Source organism: Bos indicus x Bos taurus, chromosome X, assembly GCF_003369695.1.
Source record: "Bos indicus x Bos taurus breed Angus x Brahman F1 hybrid chromosome X, Bos_hybrid_MaternalHap_v2.0, whole genome shotgun sequence".
NCBI lineage: Eukaryota > Metazoa > Chordata > Mammalia > Artiodactyla > Bovidae > Bos > Bos indicus x Bos taurus.
Genome location: NC_040105.1, coordinates 73224742 through 73251060, shown reverse-complemented (window position 1 = coordinate 73251060; position 26319 = coordinate 73224742). Strand labels below are relative to the sequence as shown.

The 26319-nt window shown below is 37.3% G+C and overlaps 1 pseudogene; it reads left to right on the top strand.

Annotated features, from left to right (window-relative positions):
* Window positions 1-16924: 16924 nt before the first annotated feature.
* Window positions 16925-18621, top strand: LOC113888081 (annotated as a pseudogene).
* The last annotated feature ends 7698 nt before the right edge of the window (window positions 18622-26319 follow it).

Genomic DNA, 26319 nt, shown 5'->3' with positions numbered 1-26319 from the left:
TCAGACTATACTACAAAGCTACAGTCATCAAGAAAGTATGGTATGGGCAAAAAGACAGAAATATAGATCAATGGAACAAAATATAAAGCCCAGAGACAAATGAACACCTATGGACAACATCTATTTCTGCTTTCTTGACTATGCCAAAGCCTTTGACTGTGTGGATCACAATAAACTGTTGTAAATTCTGAAAGAGATGGGAATATCAGATCACCTGACCTACCTCTTGAGAAACCTATATGCAGGTCAGCAAACAACAGTTAGAACTGGACATTGAACAACAGACTGGGTCCAAATAGGAAAAAGAGTACGTCAAGGCTGTATATTGTCGCCCTGCTTATTTAACTTCTATGCAGAGTACATCATGAGAAACACTGGGCTGGAGGGAGTACGAGCTGCAATTAAGATTTCCGGGAGAAATCTCAATAACCTCTGCTATGTAGATGACACCACCCTTATGGCAGAAAGTGAAGAGGAACTAAAAAGCTTCTTGATGAAAATGAAAGAGGAGAGTGAAAAAGTTGGCCTAAAGCTCAACATTCAGAAAACAAAGATCATGGCATCTGGTCCCATCACTTCATGGGAAATAGATGAGGAAACAGTGGCAGATTTTAATTTGGGGGGCTCCAAAATTATTCCAGATGGTGATTGCAGCCATAAAATTACAAGATGCTTACTCTTTGGAAGGAGAGTTATGACCAACCTAGAGAGCATATTCAAAAGCAGAGACATTACTTTGCCAACAAAGGTTCATCTAGTCAAGGCCATGGTTTTTTCAGTAGTCATGTATGTATGTGAGAGCTGGATTGTGAAGAAAGCTGAGCACTGAAGAATTGATGCTTTTGAACTGTGGTGTTGGAGAAGACTCTTGAGAGTCCCTTGGACTGCAAGGAGATCCAACCAGTCCATTCTGAAGGAGATCAGTCCTGGGTGTTCTTTGGAAGGATTGATGCTAAAGCTGAAACTGCAGTACTTTGGCCACCTCATGCAAAGAGTTGACTCATTGGAAAAGACTCTGATGCTGGGAGGGATCGGGGGGCAGGAGGAGAAGGGGACAACAGAGGATGAGATAGCTGGATGGCATCACTGACTCGTTGGGCATGAGTTTGAGTGAACTCTGGGAGTTGGTGATGGACAGGAAGGCCTGGCGTGCTGCAATTCATGGGGTCACAAAGAGTAGGACACGACTGAGTGACTGAACTGAGCTGAACTGATAGACAATTTATCTTTGACAAAGGAAGAAAGAATATACAATGGAGAAAAGGCAACCTCTTTAACAAGTGGTGCTGGTAAAACTGATCAACCACTTGTAAAATAATGAAACTAGAACACTTTCTAACACCATACACAAAAATAAACTAAAAGTGGACTAAAAATCTAAGTGTAAGACCAGAAAATATAAAACTCCTTGAGGAGAACATAGGCAAAACACTCTCTGACATACATGACAGCAGGATCCTCTGTGACCCACCTCCCAGAGTAATGGAAATAATAGCAAAAATAAACAAATGGGACCTAATTAAACTTAAAAGCTTTTCCACAATGAAAGAAACTATAAGCAAGATGAAAAGATAGCCTTCAGAACGGGATAAAATAATAGAAAATGAAGCAGCAGGCAAAGAATTAATCTCAGACGTATACAAGCACCCCACACAGCTCAATTCCAGAAAAATAAACGGCCCAATCAAAAATTGACCAAAGAACTAAATATAAATTTATGCAAAGAAGATTTACAGGTGTGTAACTAACACAAGAAAAGATGCTCAACATCACTCATTATCAGAGAAATGCAAATCAAAACCACAGTTAAGTTCCATTTCACCCTGGTCAGAATCAATTCAATTCAGCCACTCAGTCGTGTCCAACTCTTTGCAATCCCATGAACCACAGCACGCCAGGCCTCCCTGCCCATTACCAACACCCAAAGTGCACCCAAACCCATGTGCATTGAGTCGGTGATGCCATCCAACCATCTTATCCTCTGTCGTCCCCTTCTCCTCCTGCCCTCTACCTTTCCCAGTATCACAGTCTTTTCAAATGAGTCAGCGCTTCGCATGAGGTGGCCAAAGTATTGGAGTTTCAGCTTCAACATCAGTCCTTCCAATGAACATCCAGGAATGAACACTTTTAGCATAGACTGGTTGGATCTCCTTGCAGTCCAAGGGTCTCTCGAGAGTCTTCTCCAACACCACAGTTCAAAAGCATCAATACTTTTGCACTCAGCTTTCTTTTAAGTCCAACTCTCACATCCATACATGACCACTGGAAAAACCACAGCCTTTACTAGATGGACCTTTGGTGGCAAAGTAATGTCTCTACTTTTCAGTATGCTGTCTGGGTTGGTCATAACTTTCTTTCCAAGGAGTAAGCGTCTTTTAATTTCATGGCTGCAATCACCATCTGCAGTGATTTTGGAGCCCAGAAAAATAAAGTCAGCTACTGTTTCCAATGGCTACCCGTCTATTTGCCATGAAGTGATGGGACCAGATACCATAATCTTAGTTTTCTGAATGTTGAGCTTTAAGCCAACTTTTTCATTCTCCTCTTTCACTTTCATCAAGAGGCTCTTTAGTTTTTCCTCACTTTCTGCCATAAGGGTGATTTCATCTGCATATCTGAAGTTATTTATATTTCTCCCAGCAATCTTGATTCCAGCTTCTACTTCCTCAAGCCCAGCGTTTCTCATGATGTACTCTACATATAATTAAATAATCAGGTGACTGTATACAGCCTTGATGTACTCCTTTTCATCTCTGGAACCAGTCTGTTGTTCCATGTCCAGTTCTAACTGTTGTTTCCTGACTTGCATATAGGTTTCTCAAGAGGCAGGTCAGGTGGTCTGGTATTCCCATCTCTTTCAGAATTTTCCACAGTTTATTGTGTTCCACGCAGTCAAAGGCTTTGGCATAGTCAATAAAGCAGAAATAGATGTTTTTCTGGAACACTCTCACTTTTTCATGATCCAGTGGATGTTGGCAATTTGATTTTTGGTTCCTCTGCCTTTTCTAAAACCAGTTTGAACATCTATCTGGAAGTTCATGGTTCACGAATTGCCGAAGGCTGGCTTGAAAAATTTTAAGCATCACTTTACTAGCGTTGGAGGTGAGTGCAATTTTGCAGTAGTTTGAGCATTCTTTGGGATTGCCTTTGTTTGGGACTGGAATGAAAACTGGCCTTTTCCAGTCCTGTGGCCACTGCTGAATTTTCCAAATTTGCTGGTAAATTGAGCACAGCACTTTCACAGCATCATCTTTCAGGATTTGAAATAACTCAACTGGTCAGAATGGCTGCTATCAAAGTCTACAAACAATAAATGCTGGAGAGGGTGTGGAGAAAAGGGAACCCTCTTACACTGTTGGTAAGAATACAAACTAGTACAGCCACTAGGGAGAACAGTGTGGAGATTCCTTAAAACCGGGAAATAGAACTGCCATGCGACCCAGCAATCTCACTGCTAGGCATACACCCTGAGGAAACCAGAATTAAAAGAGACACATGTACCCCAATGTTCATCGTAGCACTGTTTACTATAGCTAGGACATGGAAGCAGCTTAGATGTCCATCAGCAGACAAATGGATAAGAAAGTTTTTGTACATATACACAATGCGGTATTACTAGGATATTAAAAAATGCATTTGCATCAGTTCTAATGAGGTGAATGAAACTGGAGCCTATTATACAGAGTGAAGTAAGTCAGAAAGAAAAACACCAATACATATATTAACGCATATATGTGGAATTTAGAAAGATGGTAACAATGACCTTATATGTGAGACATTAAAAGAGATAGAGATATAAAGAACATACTTTTAGACTCTGTTGGAGAAGCTGAGCCTGGGATGATTTGAGAGAATAGCATTGAAGCTTGTATATTACTATATGTGAAACAGATCACTGGTCTAGATTTGATGCATGAGACAGGGTGCTCATGGCTGGTGCACTGGGATGACCCTGAGGGATGGGATGGGGAGGGAGGTGGGAGAGGAATTCAGGATGGTGGATACATGCACACCCGTGGCTGATTCATGTCAATGTATGGCAAAAAAAAAAAAAAACAACAACAAAAAAAACACTACAATATTGTAAAGTATTTTGCCTCCAATTTAAATAAATAAATCAATTTTTTTAAAGAATATTAATACTTTAGAAATGTCTGTCTAAAATAGCCTCTCAAGGCTTTGGTAACTTTAATTTCTAGAGTTATTTTAAATTAAGTGATGGAAGTTTATTTGTCATTCCCAAATAGAATAATAAATTTAAACATGAATTACTGAACACTGGCTACCTCTTGCAGAAATATCAAAGACATTTTGGACTATTAATAAATAGAATTGGTGACACACTGAAATATTTTCTATAAAAAAGCACCTTTTTAAAGAAATTGTTGTTAGGATTTATGTTCACCAATCTACATATGGTTGATTTAAATGATAGTTCCTGGTTACTTAAGGAAAGGAGGATGTATGTTGTCAGTAAAGTAGGTATTAGAAATGGAATTGCATTTTATCAATTGTTTTTAATTTATTGACATTAATAGAAGGCTAATTTCTTTACAGTATTGTAGTGGGTTTTGTCATACATCAACATGAATCAGCCATGGGTGTACATGTGTCCCCCCATCCTGAATCCCCCTCTCATTCCACCTCCATCCCCATCCCATCCCTCTGGTTTGTCACAGAGCACCAGCTTTGAGTGTCCTGCTTCATGCACGGGACTTTCACTGGTCATCTCTTTTATGTATGGTAATATACATGCTTCAGTGCTATCCTCTCAAATCGTCCTATCCTCCCCTTCTCTGACATGGTCCAAATGTCTGTTCTTGACATCTGTGTCTCTTTTGTTGTCTTGCACACAGAGTCGTCATTACCATCTTTCTGCATTCCATATATATGCATTAATATACTGTATTGGTGTTTCTCTTTCTGACTTACTTCACTCTCTATAATAGGCTCCAGTTTCATCCACCTCATTAGAGCTGACTCAAATGTGTTCCTTTTTATAGCTGAGTAATATTCCATTGTGTATATGTACCACAACTTAGATAGAGGTGGCCTGGAGGAAAAAGATGAGAATCAAAAGGGGAGAGAGCAATGAAACCAATAATCAAATCCCCAAGTGAAAATGGATACTCAAGATTAGATCCTTAAAGGTACAAAATTGGTAACAAGTATCAGAAAGCAAAGATTAAGAACTTAGAATAGAGGCTAGACTCTCAAAAATACAATATAAAAAAAATACAAACAAAATCAATCACAAAATTTTTTTAATATATATATGGAATTTGTTTTAGAAAATAGGGTTTATTTTGAAAGGCTATAAAAATAAAAGTTAAGGGAGTAATAAAGAACTGATTTTAAAAAATAATTAAAAAATTATAATAGTGAAAATATATCTGGGGATTTCTCTGGAGATGTTATGGGCAGTGTGGGGTCAGTTCAGTGTCAGATAGTCCCTTGTTCCAATTTGTACTTTTTCTCAAGTTCTATAGGTGCCCTTCAAATGCACAGTCTCAGTATTAAATGGGTTTTAATCTGTTGCACCTGTCACTTCCACTGGGGATGCCCCTTCTTTGTTTATTTTTGCTTCCTCTGTCTGCAAGTCTCTTCAGTGTCTAATTTCCACCCTGACACAAGGGAGTGAAGATGTCCACTTATTTATGCTCACCTGTTCAGTTACATTCTGGGGAGGGAGTGACAATGCAAACAAATACTACTGGCATGTGTGGGGATTGCTCGCAGTGGATGGACCACACTGGGTTTACCACAATCCAAGGCGGCATGTACTTCCCAGGTCCACACTGCTCAGGCTCTAGGGTGCTCTGCAGGTGCACTGTCTCAGGTGGGCCCTGTGTTTTGTGAAGTCCCTGGGACTAATCCATTCAGGTTCTCAGGTGCTCCACAGGGACACAGACCCAGATGGACTGTGTTTTCTGTTCCCTTCCCAGGTCCAGAGCATCTCAGGCGACTGGGTGCTTGGCAAATGCACTGCCCCAGGTGCACTGTGTGTCTTCCTCACCTCCTCAGTCCCGGCTGCTCAGTTTCCCTGGTGTGACATTATAGCATAGTCCCAGGTATGCTGTGTGTCTCCTCTAGGGAGCTGATCTCAGGCTGTGACACTCCTGGCAGATGTCAACCATCCAGGGTCCCAGGAAGACATGGTTAGCAACTGGGAGCCTCTTCACAGTTTGGTGGAAGATGTGATCTCTGGGGCCAAGGCTGCAGCAGCCCCTTGCCTTCTGGCTCTGGCTGTTGCAGGCCTGTCTCTTGGCCTCCAGGGAGGGAGGACCCTATATGGCAGCTGTCTTGCTCTCCTTTGACATTCCCTCAATTCTTTGTTCTGTAAGACATTTCCCATGTAATGACTAGAGCATTTCATGGGAAAGGTCTTTGTGTGTGTGTGTGTGTATCTGGTGATCCCACTGTTTGGGTTGCTATCTCACATTAGTGCCCTCAGATTGTCCTCAGGACATTCAGGCCTGGTCCTTACCATAAGGACTGATGATCCAGCCCATGTCTCCCCACCCAGCCCCCACTCACTGGTGAAAGACGCAAAGGTCTGGGCCACTTCTCCACTGGCAGTTGCAGTTAGGCATATATTCTGTGGTTTGTTGTTGTTATTGGTTTTTTTTCTCTGTTTATGCTGCCCTCTAAGATTCCTAAACTCCCCACAGACACACCTGTGAGAGGGTTTCCTACTGTATGGAAACTTCTCCTCTTTCATGACTCCCTCCCCAGGATGGGTCTCCATCCCTAAATCTTTCTCTCTGTTTTCATCTTTTATATTTTGTGCTACTTCCTTTTGAATAGATTAGACTGCTTTCTGTGTGCCTGGTGTCCTCTGCCAGTGTTCAGAAGTTGTTTTGTGGAAGTTGCTCAACATTCAAATGATCTTTTGATGAATTTGTGGGGGAGAAAATGGTCTCTCCATCTTATTCCTCCACCAACTTGGGACCACCTCTCAAGAAGAGAGTTTTGTGCTCGGTAAAGTTTGACTAAGTTCAAAATAAATTTAATTGAGTAAATTAATTTTAAAAGTAAACTGGTACAAAACTTGAATATGTCTTTTTTTCTTGAAGAGGACAAATTTTCTTTAGATGTTGAACTACCTTTGATAACAGATTTTAAGTTTGTTACCTTTTAAGTGTTCTGTATTTGCTTTTGAAATCTTTTATTGTTACTTTGACTAAGTGATTAACTATTGTTTCACAGTGATCTATGATACTATCTGACTGAGTGTTCTAAACTCTTTTGATATTTATTTACAAAACTTACAAAATCAAAATTTAATGAACTTCTTTGACTGCTAGCTAACTTTGGGATGCTTCAAAGAGGCCTTGAAACATCCAAAAGAGACATACTAACCTAGTTAGTCTCAATGTTATATTAAATTACACAGAAAGCATTGTCATTGTGAAATTAATAAATCTTAAGTTATATTGTACAATAAATGTTATTAACATAGATATCCTAGAAATTATATCAAATTCCTTAAAATCTGGTATGTCCTGATAAAATGTTATCAGTCATAATACTAGTCATTATCTTAAAGTGTTGTATGTGACAGCAGTAACCAACTTCCTTTGTCAATTGCATTATAATAAGGTTTTAAATATGCCTTCTTAAGTCTTTTGTAGTTCTAGGCAGTTATGGTTTTATTCTGATGACTCTGCTTCTTTGTCAAGATTTATGGAAAGGACCTTTGAATAAATACCAGTTTCTGATCTTCAGACTGTAATGCTGAACTGGGAAAGGAATTAAATAATTCTAATGGGAAACCTGATGGCTTCATAAAACTGTTAACAAAAAGGATTCATTGCCTAAGACTGAGTAAACTGGTAAATATGGTTATAAATTTTATGGTTTCTATCTGAAAAATTACTGACTTAAATCTGTGTTTTCCAGGTATAAGGAAATATTTCCCTCAAACTATGACTCATAGTAATTCAGTTTATTATACCTTTGTAAGTAGAAATGAAACATTTATCTTTTTTTTCTATCTGCTCCCTCCAGAGATTGTAAACACTTAGGTTCTCTGCAGTTTTATCAGATAAATTAGGAGGGCTACCTTACTAACAGATATAGAAATCTCAAGGTATTTTGGGGGCCTTGAAAAGGGAGGAATTCACCTAGATCTATTGGGAAAAATCTGTGATAAACCCTTGGCATGATCTTACTAACCCTCAGAGGTTTAGTCTGAGACTCCTTATAAATGTTTCACCAAAGCAAGAAAAATATATATTCAGTTAGAGTTATATAAATTATCAGGACAACTTTTTAAACTTATTTTGCAAATAAATTAGTGTTAATGTCAATATATTTGATAGAAATTAGGGCAATTTTAGAGAGGAAAAAAAAAGATGTTTCAATGAATGTTAAATCCAAGTTTTGTTCATGGAGTTCTGTATTGACTAAGACTCACTTCCTGGGTAGTTATTTGCTGTTACACTATATTAATGTAAAGTTTAATTGAATTATTAAAAGAATGCTCTAAGTTTGTTTCTGTAGCTTATCTCAGTAATTTTTGGATGAAGATTACCGCCACCAGGGGATTATACATATTGGAAAAGACATTATTTAAAGGACAAGTCAGATGAAAAGGCTTTCAGCAGGTTCTCTTAACTAGTTAATATCCAGCAAAACTAAAGGTAACTGACCCTCAGATTCATATTTCACAATTAAAAAGGGCCCCTGAACCAGACTGGTCTATAGAGAGGACTGCTGACCTCAAACTCACCTTGAAACAATGCTCAAATAGAAGACTCTTCACTTAGACCAGAATGAGAAGACAATCAGAAGTAGGCAGCTAGCCCAAGATCCTGGACCTGACTCATATAATTGTTTATAATGCTTTCTTGATATCTTGGAACTTTGTATATGAATCAAGTGTTTCCGATCATGGGTATGACTTTATTCCTATTTTAAAAAACAATCCAATTGTTGGGTTTGCAGCCAATTATCTGTGTCTAGTATTTTGGGGTTAGCTTGGTGGATTTCTCCCCTCCAAGATTCTGATTGGATAGCTCTTAGGAAATTTATTTTAGAAGAAAGAAAGTTCAGTCCACTCTTAATATTACTAGATGGGATCCTCTCATCTGGCCAGTTTATAATACCTACTCTGACCCTGGTCATAAATATGAGTTTTCCTCTAAAGTTATTTAAGCTCAATCAAAGTAACAAGGAAATAAATAAGCCAAGGAATGAAACCTCCTACAATTACAGGATGAATTTATGTGGTTAACACCAGACTTTGGTCATTTGAGTTTTAAGGGCCCTTCTGTCTTAGAAACAGTTACATTAAACTAAGGATAACCAGCTTGGTAACACTAGGAAATTGGGTTGAGAGACTTATGGACAATGCCAATACATAATTTTCCTGAAAGATAAGAATGGTACAGAATAGACTAAGTCAGATGACCTGAGAGTATATTGGGCTGCATGTAATGGAAGTTATTGACTTAACTCTTACTTGCAACTTCATTAATACTGCTATCTATGTTATTCCTACTTTGCTGTTTTGCAAGATTTTTGTTTCCTGCATTAACAAATGTATGACTGAGCCTCTGACAAAATATATAGTTTATATGAGATCAATAGTTATAATAGTGTAATTCTAGATATGGAAAGTTACAATAAAAAGGAATTTTTCCTGGATAATAATAGACTAGTAAGACAGGTCATCCAGAGTCCTTTAGCTGCTATTATGACCTAGTCCAGTAAAATACATTGAGTGGCCTATCAGTGAAATATTTGCCAGCCCTAGGAATGAGCCTTCCTAGCACTGTGGGATGAAATGGTCGTGAAATGCCTCATGAGCCATGGTTGAACTTATGATCATGGGGGGCGGGGGGGGGGTGGCATGTAAGCTACAAATTGGTACTTGCCATCTATTTCTACAAGGATTAGATCATGTGCTGCTTCGGCTGCTGATTTTCAACACCACCTCTTGAAAGGAGTTCAGGATGGAGAGCAGAAATGAGTCTATCTGCGTGGGGGGGATGTGAGGGGGACTGGCAGAACAGGTCTTCAGATATTTTCAGGAGCCAATTTTATGAGCCCAATTCTTATATCTCCTCATATCTAGAAAAACACTAAAATCCTTCATGGTGATGACTGCTCCTCATGACTAGAAAAATCTGCAAAAAGAATTGTGCTTGATTGCATGTACTCCACCTTCACCAAAATCATATATATACTGACTTTCCCTCCACCCCGCCTCTTTGGAGCGATTTCTTAGAGCAATCTGAAATGCTGTTTCCTGGACTATTGTTCTCATTTTGTTGCAAATAAAACTCTCATGTTGTGTGTTTTTTTTTAAGTTGACAATAGCCTCCAGAGCTCTTGGTCGTTTCACCTCTTACTTGGGTCCCTCAGTTCTCTGTCTACTGCCATCATGTTTTGCACCACTGTTCTTGCTCCACCTTCAATGTTCACTGTTGTTTTAATTACCCTGGAAAAAGCAAAGGGTAGTGTTTAAGGTAGCATTGTCAGACAAAATACAGGATGCCAAGAAGCCCAACTAAATCTGAATTTCAGTTAAATGAATAATGTTTTTAATATGAGTGTGCCCCAGATATTCCATGGGTGTATATTAATACTAAAAAGTAATTTGTTATTTTCTTGAAATTCAAATTTAAATAGACATTTAAAATAATTTATCTGCTAAATCTGGTGATGCTAACAGCACAAGTTCTGATGTCAGAATGACTTCATTTGAATACTGATGTTTATTCTGAGTAGCTGTATGATTTTAAGCAAAAAGTTTTAGCATCTCTTATCTTAATTTCCTCCTGTCTAAAATGAGGATAATGATATTAATTATTTAATAATGATTACTGAAAGAATTATGATATATGAGTAAAATGTAGATTGTCTATCATATAATCAAAATGGTAGCCATTGATATTACTAAATTACAATGACTAATAATAGTGTTCCTCTTGTTAGATAGATGTGCATTTAACAGGTAAGAAAATCTTCAGTTACATGGATAAATCTCTGTAGTAGAAATTTAGAGAACTTCACACAGATAGCTAGTCTTCTCAAGGCATGCATGGGTCATTTTTATATACTTAAATTTTAAGTACAGTTCATCAGTGTCTTGAAAAAAATAACTGTTTTGTTATGAAGCACAATACAATATCAGTAGCTTTTAGGTCTGAGACATCATATAAAACTGGGATACTAAAATAGAATATTCAAGGTAATCAGTGTCTTACACCGAGATATGGTCCTCTCTTTCGTGTCTCAGGTCACTTGATTTGGTCAACAGATGGCAAGCGATAATTTCACAAGTCACTCTGCATCTGGGTAATATATCAAGAAGCAGATAACTTTAGAGAAAAACACCGAAATAAAGATTCAAAGAAAGGCAAGAAAAATAAAATAAAATTACTAACAATAAGGAAGACCCAGTCAAAAGATTCAGTGTTCATGAATATATCTTCATTTACTTAAGAGCTGCAGGGAAAAAGCAGAGCCAGAGTCTAAGAATAATAGCATTACTAAGTGGGTTTTGGAACAAGAATGTCAATACTGATACAAGCAGAAGAGAAGGTCAAAATATTTAACAACTCACATGAGCAAGAAATGCAGTGGGTACTATTAGAACTGGGAATTAAAGACCCCTCATTTGTTTGTTACTGAATCATAAAGAGATACAAGGATTCAGATGGAGGAGTCAGAGTGGCCAGGGTATTTATGGGAGGAAGGATTTGGAGGGTTAGAGTGTAGCAGCTTCATGCCAATTGGTACAGAAATTTTCAACATGTTTAATAATCAGCAAAGGTACTCTGGTGAATGAAATCAAACAGCAGCCCTGGATACAAGATTCAAAATAGGGTATGAATAGGCCAAGCAGGCAAAACTACCAACAGAGATTATCTAGAGCTACGTGTTATAACTCTTTTGACCCTAAAGTTGGATTGTGGTGGTTTACTTTTGTTCTTTGATTCTGTATCAGGTGGACTGTAAACTCAGTGAAAAGTAGTAATGATATCAATTTTGTTCATCATTTATCAGGATTGCCTATCACAGTGCCTAATGAATATTTGTTTAATGAATAAAGAGCCAGTCAGTTTCTCCTAGTGCCCGGAGTATCCTAAGAACAAATCTTTCTAGAGTATGAAAAGCTCTGAGAATTCCTTCTGATCTTGAACTGCCCTTGGAGATCTGCTCCAGACAGAAACTGGTCCCTATCATTTGAACTCCTGGATATCATTTCCTAAGCCTCACCTCAGGAGAACACTAAAGTGCTCTATGATTATATGGCTTCCCTAAAGCAGACCTGAACCTTTAATTGTGAAGGACCGAACCGCAAAAGTCACTGGTATCCTGACCTGTTTCTTAAACTTTTTTTTCAATTCCACTCAAAAGTTTATTTGGCAAATATGTATCCAGTTTACAACTATCAGATCAGATCAGATCAGTCACTCAGTCGTGTCCGACTCTTTGCGACCCCATGAATCGCAGCACGCCAGGCCTCCCTGTCCTTCACCAACTCCCGGAGTTCACTCAGACTCATGTCCATCGACAGAAATAAATTTCAGGAAGAGCCTACCTATGGACTTTAGTCACTGTCAGCTAAAACCAAGATCTTATGACAGTATGTTCCCCATGATAAACTGCCTCTATTCATTTAGGGAAGTAAAAACCAGAACTACACTGCAATTCTGTAAGCTACAAATTTCTCAACTTTAAATAGAAATAGCGGAACAATTCAAAGAATTAGCTGCCCACAGCAATGATTCAGTATTTTTAATTGATATCAATATACCTTATGACATTTTTATAGAAAAGTTCTTAAATATAATTATTTAAACCAGAAAGAAAAACACCAATACAGTATACTAATGCATATATATGAAATTTAGAAAGATGGTAACAATAACCCTGTGTACAAGACAGCAAAAGAGACACTGATGTATAGATCAGTCTTATGGACTCTGTGGGAGAGGGAGAGGGTGGGGAGATTTGGGAGAATGGCATTGAAACATGTATAATATCATGTATGAAACGAGTCACCAGTCCAGGTTCGATGCACAATACTGGATGCTTGGGGTGGTGCACTGGGATGACCCAGGGGGAGGGTATGGGGAGGGACGAGGGAGGAGGGTTCAGGATGGGGAACACAGGTATACCTGTGGCGGATTCATTTTGATATTTGGCAAAACTAATACAATATTGTAAAGTTTAAAAATAAAATTAAAAAGAAAAAAGAAAAAAAAAACTTTGAAAAAGAAAAAAAAAAGACTATTTCACTAAATTTCAATAAGTTATGCTGTAAATCTTAGTTCAGTTCAGTCGCTCGGTCATGTCTGACTCTTTGCGACCCCATGAATTGCAGCAGGCCAGGCCTCCCTGTCCATCACCAACTCCCGGAGGTCACTCAAACTCATGTCCATCAAGTCGGTGATGCCATCCAGCCATCTCATTCTCTGTCGTCCCCTTTTCCTCCTGCCCCCAATCCCTCCCAGCATCAGAGTCTTTTCCAATGAGTCAACTCTTTGCATGAGGTGGCCAAAGTACTGCAGTTTCAGCTTTAGCATCAGTCCTTCCAATGAACATGCAGGACTGTTCTCTTTTTGAATGGACAGGTCGGGTCTCCTTGTAGTCCAAGGGACTCTCAAGAGTCTTCTCCAACACCACAGTTCAAAAGCATCAATTCTTCAGCGCTCAGCTTTCTTCACAGTCAAACTCTCACATCCATACATGACTACTGGAAAAACCATAGCCTTGACTAGATGGACCTTTGTTGGCGAAGTAATATCTCTGCTTTTCAATATGCTATCTAGGTTGGTCATAACTTTCCTTCCAAGGAGCAAGCGTCTTTTAATTTCATGGCTGCAATCACCATCTGCAGTGATTTTGGAGCCCCAAAAAATCAAGTCTGACACTGTTTCCACTGTTTCCCCATCTATTTCCCATGGAGTGATGGGACAAGATGCCATGATCTCAGTTTTGTGAATGCTGAGCTTTAAGCCAACTTTTTCACTCTCCTCTTTCACTTTCATCAAGAGGCTTTTTAGTTCCTCTTCACTTTCTACTATAAGGGTGGTGTCATCTGCATATCTGAGGTTACTGATATTTCTCCTGGCAATCTTGATTACAGCTTGTGCTTCTTCCAGCCCAGTATTTCTCATGATGTACTCTGCATATAAGTTAAATAAGCAGGGTGACAATATACAGCCTTGACGTACTCCTTTTCCTATTTGGAACCAGTCTGTTGTTCCATGTCCAGTTCTAACTGTTGTTTGCTGACCTGCATAGTGGTTTCTCAAGAGGCAGATCAGGTGGTCTGGTATTCCCATCTCTTTCAGAATTTTCCACAGTTTATAGTGATCCACACAGTCAAAGGCTTTGGCATAGTCAGTAAAGCAGAAGATGTTTTTTTATGGAACTCTCTTGCTTTTTCCATGATCCAACAGATGCTGGCAATTTGATTTCTGGTTCCTCTGCCTTTTCTAAAACCAGCTTGAACATATGGAAGTTCACGGTTTACATATTGCTGAAGCCTGGCTTGGAGAATTTTGAGCATTACTTTATTAGTGTGTGAGATGAGTGCAATTGTGCAGTAGTTTGAGCATTCTGTGGCATTGCCTTTATTTGGGATTGGAATGAAAACTGACCTTTTCCAGTCCTGTGGCCACTGCTGAGTTTTCCAGATTTGCTGGCATATTGAGTGCAGCACTTTCACAGCATCATCTTTCAGGATTTGAAATAGCTCAACTGGAATTCCATCCCCTCCACTAGCTTTGTTCGTACTGATACTTTCTAAGGCCCACTTGACTTCACATTCCAGGATGTCTGGCTCTAGGTCAGTGATCACACCATCGTGATTATCTTGGTCATGAAGATCTTTTTTGTACAGTTCTGTGTATTCTTGCCACCTCTTCTTAATATCTTCTGCTTCTGTTAGGTCCATACCATTTCTGTCCTTTATCGAACACATCTTTGCATGAAATATTCCCTTGGTATCTCTAATTTTCTTGAAGACATCTCTAGTCTTTCCCGTTCTGTTGTTTTCCTCTACTTCTTTGCATTGATTACTAAAGAAGGCTTTCTTATCTCTCCTTGCTATTCTTTGGAACTCTGCATTCAGATGCTTATATCTTTCCTTTTCTCCTTTGCTTTTAATTTCTCTTCTTGCCACAGCTATTTGTAAGGCCTCCTCAGACAGCCATTTTGCTTTTTTTGCTTTTCTTTTTCTTGGGGATGGTCTTGATCCCTGTCTCCTGTACAATGTCACGAACCTCCACCCATAGTTCATCCTGCACTCTATCTATCAGATCTAGTCCCTTAAATCTATTTCTCACTTCCACTGTATAATCATAAGGGATTTGATTTAGGTCATACCTGAAAGGTCCAATGGCTTTTCCTACTTTCTTCAATTTCAATCTGAATTTGGCAATAAGGAGTTTAATGACCTGAGCCACAGTCCACTCCCAGTCTTGTTTTTGCTGACTGTATAGAGCTTCTCCATCTCTGGCTGAAAAGAATATAATCAATCTGATTTTGGTGTTGAGCATCTGGTGATGTCCATGTATAGTCTTCTCTTGTGTTGGAAGAGGGAGTTTGCTATGACCAGTGCATTCTCTTGGCAAAACTCTATTAGCCTTTGCCCCACCTCATTCCGTATTCCAAGGTCAAATTTTCCTGTTACTCCAGGTGTTTCTTCACTTCCTACTTTTACATGTACATTTACAGTATAATAAATATGAAACCAACATTTTTACTAATTTCTACTAAATCTTAAGGAAATGAACACTACATGGATGGGATCAAAAGTCCCAAATTTGTAATAAACTCTTTTCAAAAGGACAGTTATAGTTATTTTTTCTTTATGAAAACATTTTTTCCATTCCTTTTTGCTTTCAAATTTTTTTTCATGAGTTTTTACATATACATAACTGATTGGCTAATTTTCCATGCAAATGTATAGTCATGAAAACATTAATTTACAAATTTATTTCCTTCTTATACTAACTGAAAATAATTGCTGACTAATTTGTATAATTATTCTGGTTTTTCTACATACTTATCCTCATCAAAGCACCCCTCCACCCTTCATCCAAACATGCATTATGTAATAATGCTATATTAGTCAAATTACCTGGAAAATTCATTTTATTGGATATAATACATATACTCTTGCTTCAAAGCAACCCTACAAAAAGGAAAATTGCATGTGGAAAGATATCCCTAGAAAGCAATTTATTTTGTTTCTTTACTTCCAAAAACCAGTTTAAATAAGACCCAAATGTTAAGGGTCAGAAAGAGCCAGAAAATCTGCTTATGACTTTGAATGGAGCAGGTTAATATTATCTCTGGCCTTAAGAAACTCAGGAGGAAAAAAAGAACTTCAGGTAGACTGACTTCTTTCAAAGACTAACTCATGAGACAGGAAGTCGAAGCCTAACAATTTCAGGAGTCTAGTAGTTTATCTCTTGAATTGCTTTTAATGATTTAAGATGGTCCTGACAGAAAATTACTTGTAACTGTATCAGACCCACTCTGGGTTCCACAACAGTGGCCTGAAACCTAAATATGGTATATAAAGCCAACTGACCTTTACAGGGAAGGAGTGACACTATATTGGGCATCATTCTTAATGTGCCAGAATTCTTCCCTACCTAGATATATGATGATCCTCTCACACTGTTGAATCTATAACATTCTCCATATTTACAGAATCACAAAAGTAATACTTTCAATTCCTGAAAGAGTAAGACAAAGAAATTCATCATTCCATACATTTCAAATAACATTTTAAAAGGGACCTGCACAGTAATATAAGTGAAACTTATGATGAAAGACAGAATGAAGAGTCACTACTTAGTGTCAAAATACACTAAACAGCAACCTTTATGCATATTTCATTCAAGCACTAAAGGCAGTAAATATGAAATTAAGATGAAAATAACACTAAATTTGTGGGGTGAGTCTCAGTGGGACAGAGACCCTAGTGGGTTGTGAGGCCGCCCCACGTGGTGGTGGTGGCAAGAAGAAGGACTCTCTGGGGTTTGCGGGCTCACCAGCATACCTCATTATCAAGGATCTTGGGGAAATTCATTCAAGGCTGTTAGATCACTGACCAGTTATCCAAGGTGAAACCCGTTATTTTGTGAAAGAATTTGAAGAAAAACATGGTCTTTGAGAAATGCGAGTTCTTGAAAATCTGAAGAATATGATCCATGGGACAAGTGAACATACTCTTCTGACGTGTAGAGAAACAATGCAAGACAACTTAGACCAAGTTCTCCAGAGATTGCAAGCAGCTACTGACTCGGTCTGTAGATTCCACCAGAGGGAACAGGAGTGAAAAAAGATTCATAATGACCTTTTAATGGCTAGTGAGAAACAGCACAGAACACAGTGGGAGGATTTCATGAAAGAGCAGCACAGCAAACAGGCAGAAGTGGATGAGGAGCACAGGATGGCCATGGAGAAGCTGAGAGAGCAGTATCCAGAGATGGAGAAGGACCTGGCAAGATTCTCAACCTTCTGAGAACTTGAACCACAGCAATGACAAACTAATGAGAAAAAACTGACATCCCCCCTCAAAAAACAACAACAACAACAAAAACTGCTCCCACCAAACCATTTAGCCTCTGCTTCAAGCTTAACAATATATTTGATGGCACTTTTCTGTCGGAAAACGGAGCCCTCTCCTGGAGTCTTCGCTATTTCCTAGAGGAGTGCCACATCCTTCCAGTTTCAAGTGCCTCTCAATGATCATTCAAAGGGTAAGGAGTTGAAGGAAAGTGGTGTCCACGTGCTCTCAGTTAATGTGGACCAGTTTTGGTTTCCATTGATTGATTATCTCAGAGAACTAAGGGTAAGTACAGACTTCTTAGGGAAGTAATTTAATTCATCCTTCTGCAGGCTTAATGTTAATTTATCATTGTGGCTTAGAAAGCAGAGATGGTGTCTGCCTGTCGTGGATTCCTTGGTTCTTGAAGGAATGTATACAGTGTTATTCCGTGAGTAATGCAGACAGAAACAACTGTCCAGGAACAGAGATCATATTGAAGAGAGAGGAGCGTCAGAACCATGTCTCTGCTGTGCACATGGGGCCACACTGGTCTCTGAATGGCCCGTTGGGAGAAGTTGTTGTATAATGCTGTGTTTTTGCTGGACAACAAGACATGCTTGTTAAGATTGTGGCCTTCCAACACTTCATGTTTTCAGCTTTGTTTAAAACATGCTTACAAGGAAAAGCTTACCAGAAACACAGCTAACTTTTAAACTTTCCAAGAACCATAATCTTGCCCATAGCCTTTACCTCATTTTTACCTCTGTTTTTGCTGTGGGTAAGTTTTGTAAGATAAATAACGTCTCTACATGTTTCAGCCATTTAATGAGTAATCAGCAAAATCTGCCAAGGCCTCCCTCTGGAACTGTATAAAGATCCTGGCTTTAAGTAAACCAAAAGTATTTGCCCACACAACAAATGATCCATGTAAAATGTAAATCCTTTTTAGTGTTGAACGTCCATTCTCATAAGCAGGTGTATTATGATGAAACATGTACCAATTTTGTCATCATTGTGATCTTTAAAAATCTGCATTTAACAGTCTAATTGAGGAACTAAATAGATTTTTTTTTTAAATTTACCATGAACCAAACAGCCTGGCATGCTGCAATTCATGGGGTCACAAAGAGTTAGACTCGACTCAGGGACTGAACTGAACTGAACTGAAAGCAGAATTATATGCAATAATTTCAAGCGATTTATGGCAAATGAATGTGAGATGTGGATAGACCTTTCAGGTATTTTTTTCATTGCCCTTCAGTGAAGAAAGGCACAAGAAAGAAAATAACCAGCTCACTTGTGTTAGCTCAGTGTTGCTCCTGCAGAAAAGTGCCAATGTCTGCCTGTGTAAATTTATGGCTTACTGTCAAACTTCATTCTTGGTTGCATGTTGAAAATGTGATTAGTTTGCATTCCCACCAACAGTGTAAGAGGGTTCCCTTTTCTCCACACCCTCTCCAGCATTTATTATTTGTAGACTTTTGGATCGCAGCCATTCTGACTGGGAGAACAGTGTGGAGATTCCTTAAAAGACTGGAAATAGAACTGCCTTATGATCCAGCAATCCCACTCCTAGGCATACACACTGAGGAAACCAGAAGGGAAAGAGACACGTGTACCCCAATGTTCATCGCAGCACTGTTTATAATAGCCAGGACATGGAAGCAACCTAGATGCCCATCAGCAGATGAATGGATAAGAAAGCTGTGGTACATATACACAATGGAGTATTACTCAGCCATTAAAAAGAATACATTTGAATCAGTTCTAATGAGGTGGATGAAACTGGAGCCTATTATACAGAGTGAAGTAAGCCAGAAGGAAAAACACCAATACAGTATACTAATGCATATATATGAAATTTAGAAAGATGGTAACAATAACCCTGTGAACGAGACAGAAAAAGAGACAGTGATGTATAGAACAGTCTTATGGATTCTGTGGGAGAGGGAGAGGGTGGGAAGATTTGGGAGAATGGCATTGAAACATGTAAAATATCATGTATGAAACGAGATGTCAGTCCAGGTTCAATGCACGATACTGGACGCTTGGGGCTAGTGCACTGGGACGACCCAGAGGGATGGTATAGGGAGGGAGGAGGGAGGAGGGTTCAGGATGGGGAACACATGTATACCTGTGGTGGATTCATTTTGATATTTGACAAAACTAATACAATTATGTAAAGTTTAAAAATTAAATAAAATTAAAAAAAAGAAAATGTGATTAAAGTTAATAAATGAAATAAGTATTTGAGATTTCTTTCAATAACACAGAACTTCTGCCAACTCCCTCTGTCTGCTACTGTAGGCTTGACAAGCTCATCCATCATCCTCTGGTACCTAGACCAAAAAGAGTACTGGCTGACACGCAGGCATGTTGGAATTTTCTTAATTCTCTTTCAGTGGATGGAAAAAGAAAACTTACTTCCAAAAATATCCTGCACATGAAAAGGGAGGGGAACCCTAAGTGAAAATTCCCTTTGTACTGTAGGCAGTTTCAGAAGAGCTATTAATTGCCAGTGCACCACTGAACAGATGCTAGAACCAGGAAACCAGGACCGTGTGTGAGAGCATTAATGATTCCTCCACTTGTGCATAGATTTTTGACCATGTTCATTCATCTCATGTGAATAATAAATACTTTACCATATGAGTTTGTATATATTATATGAGGATCTAAGGGCCTTCTTAAACCAAAATGATTTTATGAACTTTTTGAGCTTTAAACATTGATGCTAAATCTCTTCTTTGTAACTTTCTTAGCTATTCAATATACCTTCTGAAAGAGATGGTTGGTTCTCTTTCCTTTTAATATTTTTAGTAGTGAACACTTTCACTTATATTTCTCAGTTTCTAAATCACTTTTGATATGTATTTTATTTATATATAAAAATCTGCTTTAGTAGTTACATAATAAACAGCATTTCTGCTGTTACGTTGTCTAGCAGAGAGAATATGGCTTCTGGGTGGCTCACAGGATTACTTTCTAATGAGCAAATGAAGTAATGTATTGTCAATTTAAAGTGCTATAGAAATGTTTGTTTTGAAATTCTATTTTTTTATTTTCCATCATGATTTCTTTTTTTTTTTACTTACATATGTGGATTTTTTTTTTTTTTAATTTACTAGCATGTAGACTTCTAAGTTCTATAAGTTATAGAACTTATAAGTTTCAGGATATATAAAACAAAAAGTAACACAGCTACAGAAATTACAAAATCCACTAGAACAGAAAATTTTAACACCTCTTAGAATCTGAAAGATCAAGTAGAAGAAAAAGAACATTAAAATAGAGACAATTTGGCCAACACAATTAACAGTTTGGTCTAATGAACACCCAACAAATGGAAACAGGCATACTTCCAAGCACTAACACAACATTTACAAAAACTGACTATATTTTAGGTCAGATGGAAAATCTCAACAAATTGTAACGTTTTAGCATTATATGAATCTATTTTTGGACCATAGTCCAATGAAAGCAGAAATCAGTAAGAACAGAACTTAGAAGAACTTATAATTCTTCTATATAAGTTATATATAACAAATCTTATATTTGTTGTCACAGCTTCTATTTCTAATAATGTTTTTGTATCATTTTATGTTGCCTTAAAATCTTATGTTTCTGAAAGAAATATTTATATAGGCCACACCAGCTGGTTAGTGTTTGTATGGTATATGTTTCTCTATTCTCTGTCAGACCTTTATGCTGTGTTTCATGTACCCACTAAAAACTAACTAGATTTTTTTTTTCTTTCTATCGATCTTTTAGCTGGAGACATTAATTGATTTACATTAGGGGAAATTGCTAACATAGGAGGGATTATTTATACCATCTTATTGTGCTTTTTGTTCTACCATTTTGTTATCTCTCTGCCCTTGGGTGTTTTTTTCCCTCCATCTTCAGCACTGAGTTTTTTGGTTTTCCATTTACCTTTTCTCTGCTATTTTAAAAGGTAAAACTCAAATTTTGTCTTTTTAGTGCTTACCGTGAATTTTAGTTTGCATCGTAAACAGAATCTAAAGTTTTATGTTTTCACTCTTATGCTGAACATCAGACTTTTGAACAAAATCTGATTGCCTTCCCTTAATTTATAAGGGTTAGAATTTTAGTTTTATCTCAGTTTAATTCCAAAATAGTTACTGTATACAGTCAGTATTTGTTTAAATTTACCTGTAAGTTTACTGTTTTATTATCTTTGAAAGTTAGCTGGGTATACAAGCCTAGATTGACAGTTATTTTCTCTCATTTTTTAATAATACTGTTCCACTGTTTTCTTGTTTCCATTGTTGCCTCTGAAATGACACTTGTCAGTTGATCAGTATTCCTTTGTAGGTAATCAACCTTCTCTTTCAGTTTATGTTTAAGTTCTTTATCTCTGACATTCTGCAATCAAATGTCATTATACTACAACCTGTCTGCTGTGGATTTCTTTTTTATTAATCAACTATAATTCACTGAGCTTCTTGAATCTGAGAATTGGTGCCTTTTGTGAATTATGAAAAAATTTGAACTTTTACTTCTTTGAGTAATATACCTTTGCATTTTCTCAATTCTCTCCCTTAGGAAATCAAATTAGACTTGTGTTTTACCATCTCACTCTGTTCTTTATATCTCATAATCTCTGTTTCATATTTTTCTATCTCATTGTCTCTGTGTTGAACACTAGATCATTTCTTTACATCCATTGTCCAGTTCACTAATTTTGTCTTCTTGCTGTCTCTAATGTATTTAACCTATCTATTATTTTTAATTGTGATTATAGTTTTCCATTTCCAGAAATGTTGTTGGGTTCTTTCTCAAACTTTCTTGGTCATTTGGGGTAGTTCCTCTATTCTCTCTGTTTCTTTTCTTTTATCATATTAAAGGTTCTTATTTTACATTCTGTATATGATAATTTCAATATTTTTATCCTTTTTTGTGGATCTGCATCTATAGTTTGTTTTGTCTGAAGCAAGTATATGACTTGTTTTCTGATGTAATTAGTGAATTTTCATTGTGAATTGACATTCCTCTGAACTCCATTTTGGGGAATTTTAAATATGTTCCAACAGAGAAATTTGCTGTTTTTTTTTTTTTTTTCTTTTTTTTTCCCCTATCACCTCCATTTTGTTTATTTTGGCCCTGCTAACCCTGGACCACTTCAGAGTCAGAGTTCCCCTTGGGTTTCCTGCTGCTCCCTCTCTGTCCTTCAGTGTGTATGTGTGCTCACTGACACTCACAAGCCTTGTGAATTTCCTCCTCAAATATACAATGGTTGCAGGCTTTGATAAGACATTCCTAGAGATTTTTTTCATCCTTCATATCTCTACTTTGAACACAGACAAAAAACTTAAGGTGTTTTCCTAGTTCATTCACTGAGAGGTGCCTTTTGGGGAGTCATCAGTGGTACTGCAGTCCAGCTCAGTCCCTGTTGTGAACTGAATCATGTCCTCAAATTCATATGTTGAAGCCCGAGCCCCCAGTGCATCTGTATTTGGAGATGGAGCTTATAAAGAGATAATTAAGGTTGAATGGGGTCAGAATCGTGGGGCCCTGTTCTGACAGAACCTGTGTTGTTACCTCTCTCCATGTGCACACAGAAAAGGTCATATGGTCACAGCAGAAAAGGTGGCTGTCTGCAAACTAGGAAAAGAGGTCTCAATGGAATGGAATTTTCTGGCACCTTGATCTTGGACTTCTTGCCTCCAGAACCATGTGAAAATAATTTTCTTGTGTGTAAGCTGCCCATCTGTGGAGTTGTATTATGGTGACCCAAGCAGACCAACACAGTCCCAGGCTGTGGTTCCTGCCCCCATGCAGGTATAGTCCTTAAAACTGGGATCCTTCTAGGTGTCAGGGGTGGGACCTGGGACAGTTATCAGTTCCGTAGCCAAACTGTCTTATGGAATTTCAGCTTTTCCCAGTCTGCCTTCAGTTGTTTTCATTAATTTGCCATGAACTCAGCCATATATATATATATATATATATATATATATATATACATACATATATATATATAAAAGTAAAGTGAAGTTGCTCAGTCGTGTCCGACTCTTTGCGACCCCATGGACTGTAGCCTACTAGGTTCCACCATCCATGGGATTTTCCAGGCAAGAATACTGGAGTGGGTTGCCATTTCCTTCTCCAGGAGATATTCCAGATCCAGGGATTGAACCCGGGTCTCCCACATGGTAGGCACTGTAGGCAGACACTTTACAGTCTGAGCCACCAGGGAAGATCCATAACATATATATATATATATATATATATATATATATATATATATATATATACAGCTTAAATATGTATGTATGTATGTATATATATATATATATATATATATATATATATATACAGCTTAAATTTTCTCTAGCATTTGAGGTGTTCAGTAGCTAGTGAGATTTCTCTGTACAGAAATAGTGTCTTTGGAGAAATGTCTATCATGTGTGAAATGAGTCGCCAGTCCAGGTTCGATGCACTATACTGAATGCTTGGGGCTGGTGCACTGGGACGACCTAGAGGGAGGGTATGGGGAGGGAGGAGGGAGGAGGTTCAGGATGGGGAACACAGGTATACCTGTGGCGGATTCATTTCGATATTTGGCAAAACTAATACAATATTGTAAAGTTTAAAAATAAAATAAATTTAAAAATAAATAAATAAATAAAACTTCAAAAAAAAAAAAAAAAGTGTCTTACATGCCTTTATTTTAAATGGATAACCAACAGGGACCTACTATACAGCATAGGAAACACCTCCCAGTGTTAAGTGGCAGCCTGGATGGGAAGGGAGTTTGGGGAGGAATAGATATATGTGTATGTATAGCTGAGTCCCTTCACTGTTCACCTGGAAATATCACAACACTGTTTGTTAATCAGCTATACCCCAATACAAAGTAAAGTTAAAAATGTCAAAAAATAAAAGTTACCAGAAAAAAGAAATGGCATGTTAGAGAGGTATACATTGATTTTATTATGTTCAAATTTCCCTCCTAAAACACCATGCCCATATTCTAGTATAAAGGATGATATCTTTTCTTTCAGTCATTGTGCCTAATATTTTCTATTTGGTGGTTTCTTTTTAGATTATTATTATTATTTGGCTTCTTGTCTGTGAGCTAATTTGATTGTTTCTATTCTGTTGAATTCTTTTTACTATTCATAAGCTAATAAAAGCAAATAAGAGTAAAAAGAAAAGAAAAGAACACTAAATTTATAATCTTTCCTTGTTTATATATCACATTGAATTATTAGGCCATTTAAAAGTGAGTATATTTAGAAATTAAGAATTTGTGTGTCATAAACAAGAGGAAAAGATTTAAATCTGAGAGTATAATATACTTCTAAATTTGATGCTTGATAGATATTGTTTCTTTAATATATATATGCAGTGTTAATATTTATGAATATACCTGCTTCATAAATAAAGTATTAATATATATTACAATATTTAAGAAAATTTCACACCAATAATATTGCCCAACAACATTTAATTCACTTTGGAAAAGACAAAGTTTACATTAATATTTTATCATTTGGTAACTCATATTAAAATGTACACATTTAGTAATATATAAAACAATGTACACACAACTGTTTTTATTTCTTTTTTTAATTAATTTATTTTTAATTGAAGGATAATTGCTTTACAGAATTTTACTGTCTTCTGTCAAACCTCAACATGAATTGGCCATAGGTATACATGGACATGAGTTTGAGTGAACTCCAGGAGTTGGTGATGGACAGGGAGGCCTGGCGTGCTGCAGTTCATGGGGTCGCAAAGAGTTGGACACGAGTGAGCGACTGAACTGAACTGATACATATATCCCCTCCTGAAGCTCCCTCCAATCTCCCTCCTCATCCCATCCCTCTAGGTTGATACAGAGCCCTTGCTTGAGTTTCTGTATATACAAAACACTAAGCCAGTTGTTAAACAACTCTTATCCATTGCCTCTTCAGAATCAAATGTCAGAATGATGGAAATGGATTGAGAGGGTTATTGGAGAAAATGTTGGAGAAAGAAAAACATCTTATTTTATGAACAACATCTTATTTTAAAGAACATTGTATTTTATGTAAATAAAAACAGGAAACAAATCAGGAGTACTTATTACTAGATCATAGAAATTTGAAAATGATTAAAATAAATTAATGATTCTGTGATCACAAAGAACAAATCATAAGAGCATCTGACTAACACATTCTTTAGAGTTTAAACAAAGACCAAATAAATTATTAGAAAGATATATGTGAGTGCTATGGTACAAATTTTATCAACCATAACAATTCAATAACATAAATTATACCATTTCATTTTACAAGCAAAAGTACATGCTAATCAATTTACTATACATGAGAGAGAAGTGTGAGCTATTGGGTCTTTTTTCCATGTCTGCAATAAACTATATCATTCTTTTAGATATCTTTTACTAATTAGTTTAATTAAATTCCAAAATTGCTCTAATATCCTGCTTTTATCCTAAGCCAGTATCTTGATTAAGGATAATATAAGAAGTGTAAAAAGTTACCAAGAGAGCCTCTCTATTTCTAAACGGTGGTTCTCTATTCACTTTGTTCACTCTATGTATATGCTTTCCTTCCTCCCATAGCTGAAAAACACCATGCTTAACAGAGTGATATATAAAAGCTGATGCTTGTCCCAAGAAAGTTCAAAAGCATGAAGTTCAACTCCAAATATTAATGGCAAAGTCTCCATTTTTCCTTAAGCTCTCATTCCACATTTCTTTCAAGTATCATTTAAATCCAACTTTTATTTGAATAATTTCTGATTGTCAGTGTGAAAAATTC